Here is a 14,022-nt window from a genome sequence, read left to right as displayed (position 1 = left end):
TATTATTAGACACTTGAGATTCAAAGAATGTTGACGTAACTCTTTCCTTTAAAAAGTACCAAGGTAAATGAAAAAGTTACACAGATATGGAGACAGAGCACAGCCATGATAAGTGTTGTAATCAAGTGCCCATTGGCCATTATGGAATATAGAGAAAGAGTACAACAATCTCTGTAATCAATTTCATCCATTGATAAAACATAAACATGATATTTAATATTTTTCTAAGGAGCAATTTTTTCTCTTAGTCTAACCCTCCATTTAAGGATGTTATACCTAGTAGAACAAACAGTATCCTATTTGTCTTGACTATAGCATAATCAAACACTAAACCTGCTGCTCATTCTCTAAAAAAAAGTTACTTGCTTTATTTCAGATTGACAGCAATAATAAAGTAATACCTAGTGTTTCCTATGTGTCAACACATATATAAGTCTCTTTATCCTTGCAACAATCCCATGAGATTCTATTGTTATTATTCCCATCTTAAAAATGAAGAAACTTGTCACAAAGTTAAGTAATATGACAGATGTCACACAGTTAGCCAGGGGAAGAACATGATTCTAATGTATGCAGTCTGTCTCTACTACACATACTATTACTTCAAAGTTGTTAGAACGTGTTCTTTTCACGAAATGGTTGTTTTTCTTGGCATCAACCTCAACATGTTATTTGAGAAATTTCCCAGGTGATTTTCTTATAAAGTCACCCCCAATCTGCCCCATACCTTTTGTCCATGCTCCCCCATTTAGAAGATCTGATAAAGAAAGAGGCAAAGATGGAAACCTCAATTACATTTTATTTTCTATGAAAAATATTTCTTGCATCCCAGTCGGGAGGAGATATAACTAAAATATTTAAACCATAGATATTGACCATCAGTCTGTTGTTTATAGGAAGGACCAGTCTTTAAGGTGTATAAGGGAGGCACATTTTTTTCATCTGTACACTTAGCAAAATGGCCAAATTATACCTTTGATATTTATAATTTTATGTGAAAAATATAGTACTTTTTATTAGCACAGGGAAATTTCAAAGAAATTGTTTTCCTTCCTTAATATGGAATGCTATGAAGGCCAAGAGCTTGAATCTTTTTCTTTCATAAGAATTTGCAAATTCCAACTTTCTGTGCATTTTAATCCATGCTCAATGCAAGGAATTCTTAATAAAGGTTTGAGTTAACTAAATGGAATTAATGAAACAAAGTAGAATTCACATGAGAAATTATTTGGCCTGTAGTCATCATTTCTTATTCCACATTATTATTTAAACAATATTATCTGTGGAATTCTTTTTACTTCTTCAAGTCCTTATTGAAGACATTGTGCTTAAATATCACTTTTATTTTCAGGCATTAAACAGCTTTATTAGTCATCTATAGTATCCTGTTTTTTTTAAATCTGGCTTTGTGTAACTTTTGTGGTAATTTCTAATATGGGAAAATGCTTCACACCCCCCTTCTTCTTTTCTGTGAAGCTAATTTATGTGATTTTATAGTTAGAAAACAAGCTACTTCAATTTTAGGTTCTGTGGATGACTTATGTGGTAAAGGAATAGCTTAAAGTGAATTTTAATGAAACATTTCTTAAGAATATTTGTTGGACTTCAAAATAAAAAAACAATAATAATTCTGTTTCTAAAAGTAGACTGTTCACTAGCTGAGAAGCTTGAGGTAACATGCTGAATAACCCTATGCTTTGTTTCTTCATTTGTGAAATAAACACAGTACTATTTATTTCATATGATGGTTAGGCAATTGGTTTTTAAAAAATGCAAGAATATCTGTCCATAAATATTTATTACCCTCTCTTTAGAATCACCCAAAGACATTTAGTTGAAGACCAAGCAAATGAGAAAAGCAGAAGTTCTTTATTCAGAGCTTTCTATACAGCAACAGCATCAGCCACCGTCACTTGTGTTTTGGCAGACTCAAAGGCATACAAAGCAGTGAGAAAACTTAATAGGGAGAAAAGGGAAGGCTTCAGGTATGCCCTGAATGGAGGCTGTTGGTGTGGGAAAGCTGTAAGTGGGCTATCTAGAAGCGTGGCATCTTGTATGATTGGGTAGGGGTACATATTTGGCTTTATCTGGTCCTAAGTTAAAAGTGGGAACACAAATTAGGGAAGCTGTTAGTTACTAATCAAATTGTTACAGAAGTTATTGTGTGACTTCCTGGATTGCTATTACAAATGGCAGTCTTGCTTTCTACAAGTCTGACGTAGCCAATTGGCTTCCTGGGCTATGTACCATAGATATGGTTGCCTGGGCAAGAAGCTGTAAGTGGTGGGTTAAACTTCTATTTTGACATATTAGGGTGGTGCAAAAGTAACTGCAGTTTTTGCAATTATTTTTAACCTTTTAAACCACAATTGCTTTTGGGCCAACCTAATATAATCTCCCATTTTCTGTTTGTATATTCAGCCTATCAATAGATTTTAGGTTCTATTACCACCTTTCTTCTCTCTTCATGTATTTATTTAAATACATTTTGCTCAATATTTCAGCTAAATGTTACATACAGTTTTAAAATTTCTGCATTTTTTTTCTGTTAATGTGGAAAGGTTTTGTCTTGTTTGTGAGTTACTTAGATTTGTGTTTGTTTGGTATAATTAATTGTATATTAAATGCAACAGCAATGAATAGATAATAAATTACCATGGCTAAAGATATTTTGGCTTTAATATTATAAAGGTTAATTTAATGTAAAAGCCTGAATGAATTTTTATAGAGGATGACATAATTAAAATTGTTGCAGGATTATTCAGTCATTTGTGATGAGTAGTTTTAAAGATTAAGTGTCCTACCTGTTTCAAAACATATCAGCCAACTTCCAATTATCCAGGCCAGAAGAAGACAGAGAAATTGTAGCTGCTGCATATTGGTGGAGCCGGTGACCCACAATAGATTTATCAATACAATTTAAACTTTTCAATTTCTTTCTGATCTGCTAAAGAATAACTATATTAATAGATTTGCATTTTTCCTCCTCTTTTTTGCTCTCTTCTCCTAAGGTGGGTACATAAATGGGAAATATGGATAAAATGTAGTCAGTAGTGAAGGATGAAGAAAATAAGAGTTTGATAGCTCAAAAATTTGATCAGTTTCTAAATGATTAAGTTTATTAAGTGTATGCCATATAGTTGAATACTTAGAAAATGTGGCTCTATATACTTTAGTTTGTACCACTATCATATTGCCCTGAGATTAGATTTAATACATTTGATAAATATATTTTAGTAAGGTTATCATACACATTATAATTACCTTTGAGATTTTTACTAATTCATCACTTAAAAATAGAAATAAAAGACAATGTTGGTTCCCCAATAGGATTTATAATATCATGCTATATGTGCTTCTAATGATGTATAAACAAGTAGAAATTCAACAAAATGACAAAGCAGAAATAATGATGTCATTCTCAACAATGAAATTTGAAAATATGGGAGTTTCAATTGGGTTTGTCTTTACAGTTCAAGAAATCAAAACCATGACCTTTTATTTTATGAAATAATAAAAAATAGTAATAATATCAGCTAAAAGTATTGAGTATTTACTATAACTCAGGTACTATGCTAAGTGTTTTAAATGAACTATTTCCTAAAGCCCTGTGAGGTAGGTATTAATATTTTTCCCATTTTAAGAGTAAAAAAAAAAGAGTTGTGGAGAGTTTAGGTAACTTACAAGTGATAAAGGGCAGAGCTAGGTAGAAACTGAGTTCAGCTTTCAGCAGTCCCACCTGTAGTTCATATTCCTAAAATAGCAAGTTGCAATTAAACTTCTTGCTAATTATGGAATGAACACTTTTCATTCACTTAATGGTATTTGGACAAATATAAATAAATAAACAAATAAACTCTACATTAAACATCAGGAATCTCACATTCTAGAACCAACTTTTTAATACTTCAGCCTTGGTCATATCACTTAATCAGAGTAAATTTCTTCACTTCATTTATAAGAAGATTGTACTAGATCATCAATAAGCTTTTCCTAATTTTAAAAATACTTTATCATAGAATGACTTTTCAAAATAATTTGGTTTTTTTTCAAGTTTTTTATTAGTTTCAGGTGTACAAAGCAAAGAAATAGTTAGACATTTACACCCCTCACAAAGTGATAACCCCCATCCCCCAAGCTACTACCCTCTGACATCTTATATAGCTGTTAACATACCATTGACTTTCTTCCTTATGCTATAATTTACCTCCTGTGACCATATATATATATATATATATACATATATATATATATATATATATATATATATATATACATATTTATAGTTAACATTTAGTATTATTCTACTTCAGCTCCGCCACTTTTATTCAACATAATACTGGAAGTTCTAGCCACAGCAATCAGGCAAGAAAAAATCAATCAATCAATCAATCAATCAATCAATCAATATAAATGGCGTCCAAATTGGAAAGGAGGATGTGAAATTGTCAAAATAATTATTATATTTTATGCATTTATATTATTTTCTTCTAGGGAATTTTTAACTGAAAAATGATGAAAAGCATTTTAGATTACTTCTATACACAAACTTTTTCCTTATGTGATTGAAAATAACTAAAGACATAGTTAAGGAAGCATCTCATAGTTAAATGATGTCGTGGGAGAATTTTGTGATGATATAACAAGGTTATTCTGGTTGCAATTTACTAAGGATCAATCAATTCTAACAACAGCTGTTACTTGATGATGAGTAATTGTAGTCTCAAGATATTGGTTTTACATTTCTTCCAAAATATGTCCAGAATTCCTGCACCATACCCTTGGTATGGTGCTAGGAGTTTTTTTTGTTTTTTTGTTTTTGTTTTTTTTAGTATCTATTAAATCAGAAGAAGGAGCTCTTCTTATTAAGACATTCTGTATCACTAGATATGTTTTATCCCAATGTGGTCCTTATTTAAACAGTAATGTATTAAATTGTCCAATTTATTATGACGAAAGTGTAAATGAGTCAATATACTGAATGTTTAGCATGGCATAGGCATTGTGTTGCACATGAAGATACAGAATTGCAAGATAAAGTTTCTGCCCTCAAATAATTTATATTCTAGTTGAGGGGATAATATCCTAAGAGCAGTATGCCAGGTATTATAGGAAAAAGACAAAGGAAATCAAATCAGCTTAAGAGGCTATAGAAAGTTATTTTAGCTGCATCATTATTGGAGGATGAAGATCTAGCTTGAAATAAAAGTATAGTTTTAGTAGGGCAGGTCTGAAATTCATCAGAAAGAAGACAAAGAAAAAAAACATAAAATTGTGTTTTTTGGTTTACTTTTAAAATCGTAGTTTTTTGTGTGTTTTTTTCGTTCTTTTGGTTTGTTTGTTTTGAGTGTCTTAGACTCAAAGCTTTAAAATTATTCTAATACTGCTTATTATCTATTTGAAACCTCATATTGAAATTTTAATATTTTTATACTATACATGCTTGAGAAGTCTTATAAGTTATATCAGAGGATGTAGGATGGGCTTTCTCCCAATTTTCCTATTTTTGATCAGTGTTATGAAGGCTGAAAACTTGGTTTTGAAGTTTCTTGCTTCTCATTAGAATAAGTCAATGCAAAACAAAATCCATTTTTGGCCTTTCTAAAAAAAAAACTGTAAAATTCCTAACTTCAGTTTCTCCTGCCGTGTCTAATTGAAGCCCATCACTTCACAGGCATTAGTACAATATCCCCCTGACATCCATTGTGTGTGTGTATGTGTGTGTGTGTACAAATGTGCTCAATTTCTAAATATAGTGTTTACATTTTACCACAGGAAGGGCAATATGAGTAAATATTTCAAACGCTGGATCATTTATCGGCACTACATCCTTTGAAATCTTGTGTCCTCATCTATTTCAAGCATACCTATCATTTTCATCAATGGGATAAACTTGAATGATATGTGTTTTATTAGATTTCTCTTTATATGACATATAATCCCATTGTCACTAACAGTTGAAAGATTTTTGAGCATTTATCCTAGGAAATGCTGTGGTCATTCCAGTTGACCAGTCACTGCAGTTTATTTTCTACTATTCTCTAGTTTAAACACACAAAATTGCCTAGAGCTGCAAGCATTATTCCAACCCTGATGTCTTTCAAAATATAGATTATGTTGGTGTTTTCTGTTTTAGTTTGAAGGTGTGGGTGGGTTATTGATTTATTTTAACAAAGAGCTATCGCTCCTTATGCATTATAGATTTGTCTTCTTTTTTTTTTTTTAAGAACATTGAGTTAAACTGCATTTGTTTATTCCTCCAAGTTCTTGGAAATTACAGAAATATCAAAAATAGTTCTGATCATTCTGATTGTCCACCAATTTGAGAGTGTCCCTTACCCTTTCAAATGATTGCTTTATATACAGCAAAATAGCAATGTCTTTTTGTGCAATGTCTTCTCTAATGGTGACTTGCTTAAAATCTGGCTATATTAGTTTTGTTATACTGTTCTTTGTAAACTTTGCTTTTCTTTAAAAAAATACTTTTACCTTACCACTATTATTCTTTCATTTCTCCCTAACTCTCTGAGGATTTTCATAAAGTTTTGGTCATGACATCTTAATAAACATAATGATAAGCCCTCCATAATATCAGTGGACTCTTAATTATAACCCTATATTTAGGAATTACAAACAAAATTAAGTTATTGTTCAATTTCACAAGTAAGGAGGAGATCACTTTTAGACTTTGTTTTCAAATCATATCTCCAGGAAGAAAAATCACTTCTAGCAGCTTTTGACTTTGCATAGCATTTCCTTGTTATAGTATAGTATGACTTACTCTATATTTGTTTATTGATTCTTTAGAGGACCTGTTTTTTCTCTTGGAAAATGACTGCCTATAATCCCTTTAACATTTTTTCTTTATATTACATATTACTCTTATTCCTTTCTCTCCAATCTATAAACAAAGTCTAATCCTCTATATGTTTAAAACGAAATACTAATGACTATAAATGCTTATTTGCACATGTACTAATCTAGGTGGAATATCTCCTAGGCCGTGGTAAATCAATGACCACCTCCACCTCAACCCATGCTAAAGTGACAAGATGTTTAGACTATCCCAGCCTCAAAGTTGAGAAAGCAGAAAAAGTTGGCAGGAAATATATATGAATGAATGAATGAATGAATGAATGAATGAATGAACCAATGCATGAATGAATGAAATGATTTCCTGTTCCTAAAGTTTCACACTACTATTACACACAGACACCAGGCCCTCCATACCATACTAACAACATAATCTTTTCTCCTCTCGTTTGCTACTTCCTTTCCCCTAGTATGTACGTATGTCCTTCTCTGGACACTTGTTCTGACCAGATTTTCCCTGAATGGAAATATAACCACTGTGGTTTGTCATGGGCCCGAGTATACAGATTAACTCTAAGTGTAGTAATTTGTACCACTGAGATGCACCATTGTAGTATGAGGTGGATGTGTAAGTAATTACACACTTATAGAGAGTCAGAGCTGGAAGGGATCTCAAAGACCATCTAGTACAAACCCTCTCATTTCACAGATGTGTAAACTTATACTGTAAAAGATAAAACCATAGCTCAATGCCCTTTGCTTCTAAGGGAGGGGGGGAAGCCATGCTCCAATCTCTCATCCCTAGGTCAAGCATTCAATCTTCTACTGGTTTTGTCTGGTTTTTTGCTGGTCAAAATTATGGAAATCTTGACTTTGACTTCAAGTCTAATGAGATTTAGCATCAATTGGTTTAAAAGGTTCCTGCTGAGAGTGCAAGGAAAGCCACAAACCCTACTGCTGTTTTGCTTCCTCTGTTTATTCTTCTGTGAGACTCCCTGTCATCAAGAATTAATGGTTTAGGAGGATCAAATGGAATTGATAAGGCCAGAATCAAAACAAAAACACTGGGAGAAGAATGTCTGTATTGAGACTCAGTAATTACCGTGTTTCCCTGAAAATAAGACCTAGCTGGACCATCAGCTCTAATGTGTCTTTTGGAGTAAAAATTAATATAAGACCCGGTCTCATTTGACTATAAGACCGGGTCTTATATAATATAATGTAATGTAATATAATACCGGGTACAACATACAATATAATATATAATATAATATAATATAATATAATATAATATAATATAAATACCGGGTCTTATATTAATTTTTGCTCCAAAAGACGCCTTAGAGCTGATTGCCTGGCTAGGTCTTATTTTCGGGGAAACACGGTACATGCTTGAAGATAAAATGATCCTTACAAGTTTCACAAATATTTCAAAACTTTCAAACACAAATTTAAGTATAGATACCATGTATTAATCACATATTTATGTGTTAGGTTCTGCTCAGAGCTTTTACATTTATTACCCTTCATCTTCACAACCAGGGTAAGTGGAAAGCATTCCTGTTTGCATGTTACAAAGATAGAAACTGAAACATAGAGAGGCAAAGTCTTTTTCCTAAAGTTTTCAACTTGTATGGTAAAGAATGAGATTTGAACCCAGATCTGTCTGCTCTGCAATGTATGATATTTAAGTCCCACCCTTCATTTGGTAAATTAATATATCACCTTAACTAAATAATAATTAAACCAAATATAAATAAAAGCCTAATAATTATTCAAATTTAGTTCATTAGAAGTGGTATAGATTTCTCTTTACTTTAACTTGTTTTTAAAATATTTTGGACAATTTTTTTTTCACATTTGTTTCAACTGCAGTTGACATACAATATTATATTAGTTTCAGGTGCACAACATAGTGAGTGATTAGACATGTGTATAACTTATGAAGTGATCTTTATGAAGCCTTTTTTTTTCACTCTAGCCTAAAAAGTAACATTTCAAAAATTACCTTCACCCTTCTTTGAATGCTTTGAGGATTCAAAGTCCACTACAAGCCATATAATTATAAAATCAGAGAGAAACTTTCATTCTTGGAACATTGACTTTGAAAAAAGAGGTAATAGCTGGATAATGCTTTAAAGTTTACAAAGAACTCTGACATATGTTGCATTTTATTTTTCCACCATAATCCCAATTACACAATAATTAAAACCCATGCCTTAGTAAATGATTTGGTAATGTAATTAAGAGGTCGGTAACTTGAGAACCAAACCAGTGTCAGGTCTTCTGACTCCAAACTGAGTGACCTATCTATTCAATAATAGTTCATCTGAAAGAACTTCCTGCGGTCGTCATTATTTGTAGCTTTTTACCAGTACTGAAGCAGAAGCTGCCAAACAGGTCCCTACAACACTAAGATAGCACGGACCATAGAAATGCTGCTTGTTTAAGAAGAGAAAATGGTGTTAAAGAACATTTCAGTGATCTCTGTGAACTTATTTTACATGTGAGCAATTGTCTGCTAGCATAAGAAGCCTTTTTGGACAATCAAAGGTGCTTTTTGCCTTCTTTGTTCAAAAGTGCTAGAGAAAAACAAAATCAGAGCTAGGAAAAGAAAGAGAGAGGAAGGAGGAGCAACTAGAGATGATACTCAAAATTGGAAGGTTAATGAACGTTTTATCTAAATCATTTAGATGATCATTTTTTTTTAGTGTTATTGACACAAGAGTCCCAGCTCTGCTGTACATTATTGGAAACATCTCATCAGGAAGCCTATTCTTTCCTGTATGAGACCTGGACAGCACCACTGTGAGTTTCTTTACCCTTTACACAATAGAACTGGGAGATCATCATCAACTTTCTATTCATATCTTGTGGAGGTTATTTAATTTATACATTTATTTAATTATTTGTACCAATCCGTCTTTGTCTGTAAGAGCTCCCTGCTCAGGCCAGCTTGCTCTGCTGATTATTCCTGCAAAGACTTGAGAGAGATGTTCTATTTCATTCTCAATAAGGATTGATGGCATTTTGAGAGGTTCAGAATATCCTTTGATTACTCCATGAAATGGAATGGAGGAGATAGTTGTGCATAGTGGGGGGGCTGGGCTGGCTCATCAGCTTTCCTTTGTGCACACTCTGTGGTTGAACATCCCTTAATTACAAGCATCTTGCATTTCAGCCCCTTTCCTAGCTCATCTGCCCACATGAAAAGTTCCCTTTTTCAGTTTGGACTTCTGACACACCAGAGTGTTCTAAAGAGAGGCTAATTTGTGCTGTGTCATTTTCACTCAGACACTATAAATGAATGGCTGTGGACCAGCCTCTCATTACACTTGAACAAAAGCTGAATTGAGGGATGGGTAGACCACTGTGGGAAAAATTCCAGATACTATCACTGTATCTCTTGCTGCAAAATGTTTTCTACCATGTGATGAAAGAACTATGTAAATCAGAGAGGGAAAGAATTTGGAAGATTAATTCACAACCAATTTGGTTTGCTTTTTATAACAATAATCATAGACATTTTTTAGTAATATCCATACTTAATTGTTCTCTCTCCCTGGGAGAAAATGATGTTTAAAATTCTTAGCATATTGGAGATACTGAGATGTACTTAATTCAGGTTTATTGGGAGTCTAGTATAGTCTCTCTCCAATTGGAATCAGGTACTGTAGTTGTGTGTTAGAGAGACCAAACTATTGGATACTCCTAGCTTAAAATAACTAAACGCATTCTTTTACTCCTAGTAATCACATAAATTTATGAGTATGCAGAGAATAAATAATAAATAATAATAGGTGGTAGCTATTATCACTTATTTTGTGCCAGATACCATATCATGTGTTTAATATTTATTAGTTTATTTAATTTCATGAAAATATATTATTGCCTATTTTGTATATAAGGAAACTGAGGCATGCTGGGCTCTAGTCTTCCTAGAGTCTGTACACTTCACCACAATGATGCATTGCCTCTAACTCTGCTTCTCATAATTTTTTGCTGTTTTATCCTTACTCTAAGGTCAGTACTTGGCATTTTAAAGATAAGATGAGTATATCAGTAAAGAATTTTGAGTTTTTGAATATTTGTATTATCAAATTCTTCATAAATATTAATTTTTACCGTTAAGGGACTAACTTAGTCATACTAGTAGCTGCTTATCCATGAATTCAGACTTAGAAATTTTCACTCACCTCTGTCAAATAACAAATTATTTCAGGAAAGTAGCAAAGAACATCTATTCATTCAATCATTGATTCATTCATCACACATTTATTGATGTATCTATACAATGCATCTAATCTCATGGTTGCCTACTAGGGCCACATCCAGTGTTGCCCTCAAAAAAATTACAGATAAATAACTAGCTATAAAATGCAATGAGAAAAGTGTCACAATAGGGACAGACAGAGATTGCATAAGGGGTCATTTGAACAAATTGGTCTTTTTAAGCTGGGACGTGACAAGGTCATATTTGCTTCTAGTGAGTAAAATTCTGGCAGCTTTTTGAAATGTGAACTAAAACAGAGACTGCTTATTTCCTGAGACAAGGGAGATAGCATGTAAAGTTTGATGTAAGTGATGGTTTTCAGACAGAATCAACAGGATGTGGGTTCCAGCTGAATACTGCAGACTGAGATGGAGAGAGAAGTCAAGGTAACACCAAATTTTCTACATGGGAGAATGAGAAGTTGTTATAAATGTTACTAGTAATATATGAGAATAGAGGATATAGAATAAGGAAATATAATTAATATCTTGGAATATAAGTAGATAGAGCCATTAGACACTCAGAAATGTGTGCCTGGAGCTTGAGTGAAGTTAAGTCTTGATTTGGAAGCCATTATTATTCTTGATTCATGGCATATTGGTTTTTTTGTTTGTTTGTTTGTTTGTTTTTTGGTAGTTCTTTAGAGTGTGGAACTTGCAGAGAGCGGAATACAACTGACTGAAACGTAAAGGCAGGAAGTAGGAAAAATTTGTTTGAAAAATTCTTCCATGCAAAGGGAAGAAAGACAGAATGTAAGCTCAGAGTGAAAGATGGTTCTAGATCATCTAGAATCATCAATAGAGGAAGTTTTCTAGAATGGGCATCTGAACACTCAGAGTAGAGTGAGGTAGGGAAATCAGAGACAGCAAAAATAATAGGAAACAAGAGAATAGGTGGAGAAAAGTCCAGGAGGAGTTAGGGGAAGATAAGTTCCAATACATTCAAAGGAAAGTGCATTTGAGGCAAGAGGAAATAATCGTTGGCATGAGGAAGTTTAAAAATGAGATTTTAACCCACCTGTCAGATGGGGGTTTCTCTGTGCCCTGAACACTAGGCAAAATCGTTTTTCACCTAAAATTTACAGACGGAATACATTCAAACTGCTTCCCCATTTTTTCCTTCTAATTCACTGGGGCAGGAGGCGGGGAAGGGAGTAAAACACTTCAAACAGTAGGAATAACTATTTGCTCTATTCTTTTCCTAGTCTCCACTTTCCTCGTGTAGTGCCTCTCTCCCACACTCCACTGACTCCGACCCATTTTGTGATTTCCACAACTCAGTCTCTTCCATTTCCCCAACAACAAAAGTAATTCACACCAAAACTTTGAGTTTGGAGATTTGATTGAAGGTAGAACTGGTGGACAAGACTAAAGGGTCACAGCACAGAGAGCCATCTTCTACTAGCTTACCCTTTTCTCTGTTCTTTGCCTTTTTCAGTTCGATTTTCTTTCAGATGGATCTGGGGCTTCCAAATGCCTTTGTCTGTTGTGTAGTATAATTTTCCTTCTCATCTGAAGCCTTGGCACTCAGCTCGTGAATGATTTACCTTCTACTCCAAATACTTCACCAAGATTGTTTGTTTGTTTTTTGGTAGGGGGGAGGTGGGGGGGTAATTTTTAACAAAGCCTGTTAGTTGTCTTCCAAGAGATATTTAGACCAGTTTTGATAACAAACAACAAGTGCCCCATGTTATTTTAATTTATATATTAAACTGAAGGATACCCAGCATAGAGACGTTTAGATTTGATTCTTTCTCTTGTATAGAGAACAAGGTTGTTTTAAGAGAGGGAGGAAAATCAAGTTGTGTTAGGAAGCTTTAAAAAATTGCCTAAAGCTTGGGGGAAATGCAGTGATAAGGTATACCAACAAAGACTAATGAGGGGCCAGTAAATCTAAGGACTTACCAAAGGTAGAAAACATGGTTTTTTCGAGGCACCATGTTACTTGGATACATGACTGTTGAGTTGCATCAAAGAAACTATGAACAACGGAGAAAAAAAAATGATATACGTGTATCAAGAGTCGAGAACTGGTAAGGCAGCTGCACCAAAATAATATGGAAACTGAAGGAACTAAAGGTTATATTGAGGATCAATGAAGTAATTAACCATGTGGCATCTGTAAGTTTTTATTTTTTAAGAAATATCTATCTAATTATTTATCTACCTAATTATAAGTAAGTATGTACCTACTATTAACTGAATGGTATATAGGTTGTTTCTTTACGTACATTTTTTATAAAATATAATGCTAACAAAAAGAAGGGGAATTGTTCCCCATTTTAGGTTAACAAAACTAGGACTCAGAGATTGAGTAACTTGTAACATAGCTAGCTAAGTGGCACAGGATTTAAATCCATTCAGAGCTCATGCTGCTAAAATAAAGTCTCAAGGAATGAATTGAGGAGCACAAAAATGGCAAAGTAATTGATTGGATCAGAGAAAGAGAATCAACTAAGTGACTGGATCGAAGGCTGTGGCCAGAAAAAAACATGTTTTGTTTTTTTTAAAAATTGTGTAACAGGACTTTTTTTCCTGGTGATGTTAAGTTATAGCCACGTGGTAGTTAAAGTGAAGTAGAGATCAGCTTGTAGGCATGGAAGAAACTACGATTCAGTGGCATTCGTGGTGAAAAGGGCTAGAAACGAGTGAAATCTTACCACTGAGCAGTCTGAGCGATACCAGTGAACAATCTGAGTGTCGGAAAGTGCCTGCAAAAACTGTACGTAAAAACCACAAGGACCTGTAGAAAAACCATTTAGCATGACCCTCAAAATGAGGAGGGGTCTGGATGGATTCTAAAGAGCTGTGATCTGGAAGCTTACAGCATATTATCCCCAGCTTTGATTCCGAAGTGGAATCATGGAATAAACATTTTCCACCAGAAAGGATATTCCAAAGAGGCCTTCTGGATGGATGTGCAGGAGGGCTACTCAT

The 14,022-nt window shown here is 33.7% G+C and overlaps 1 protein-coding gene across 7 annotated transcripts in view; it reads left to right on the top strand.

Annotated features, from left to right (window-relative positions):
* The window catches only part of ERBB4 (erb-b2 receptor tyrosine kinase 4), a 1,035,063-nt gene that overhangs the window by 999,874 nt on the left and 21,167 nt on the right, over nucleotides 1–14,022 (top strand). The gene's annotated exons all lie outside the window — the stretch shown is intronic.

This window comes from Rhinolophus sinicus, linkage group LG01 (assembly GCF_036562045.2).
Source record: "Rhinolophus sinicus isolate RSC01 linkage group LG01, ASM3656204v1, whole genome shotgun sequence".
NCBI lineage: Eukaryota > Metazoa > Chordata > Mammalia > Chiroptera > Rhinolophidae > Rhinolophus > Rhinolophus sinicus.
This window is presented reverse-complemented; position numbering and strand designations above follow the sequence as displayed.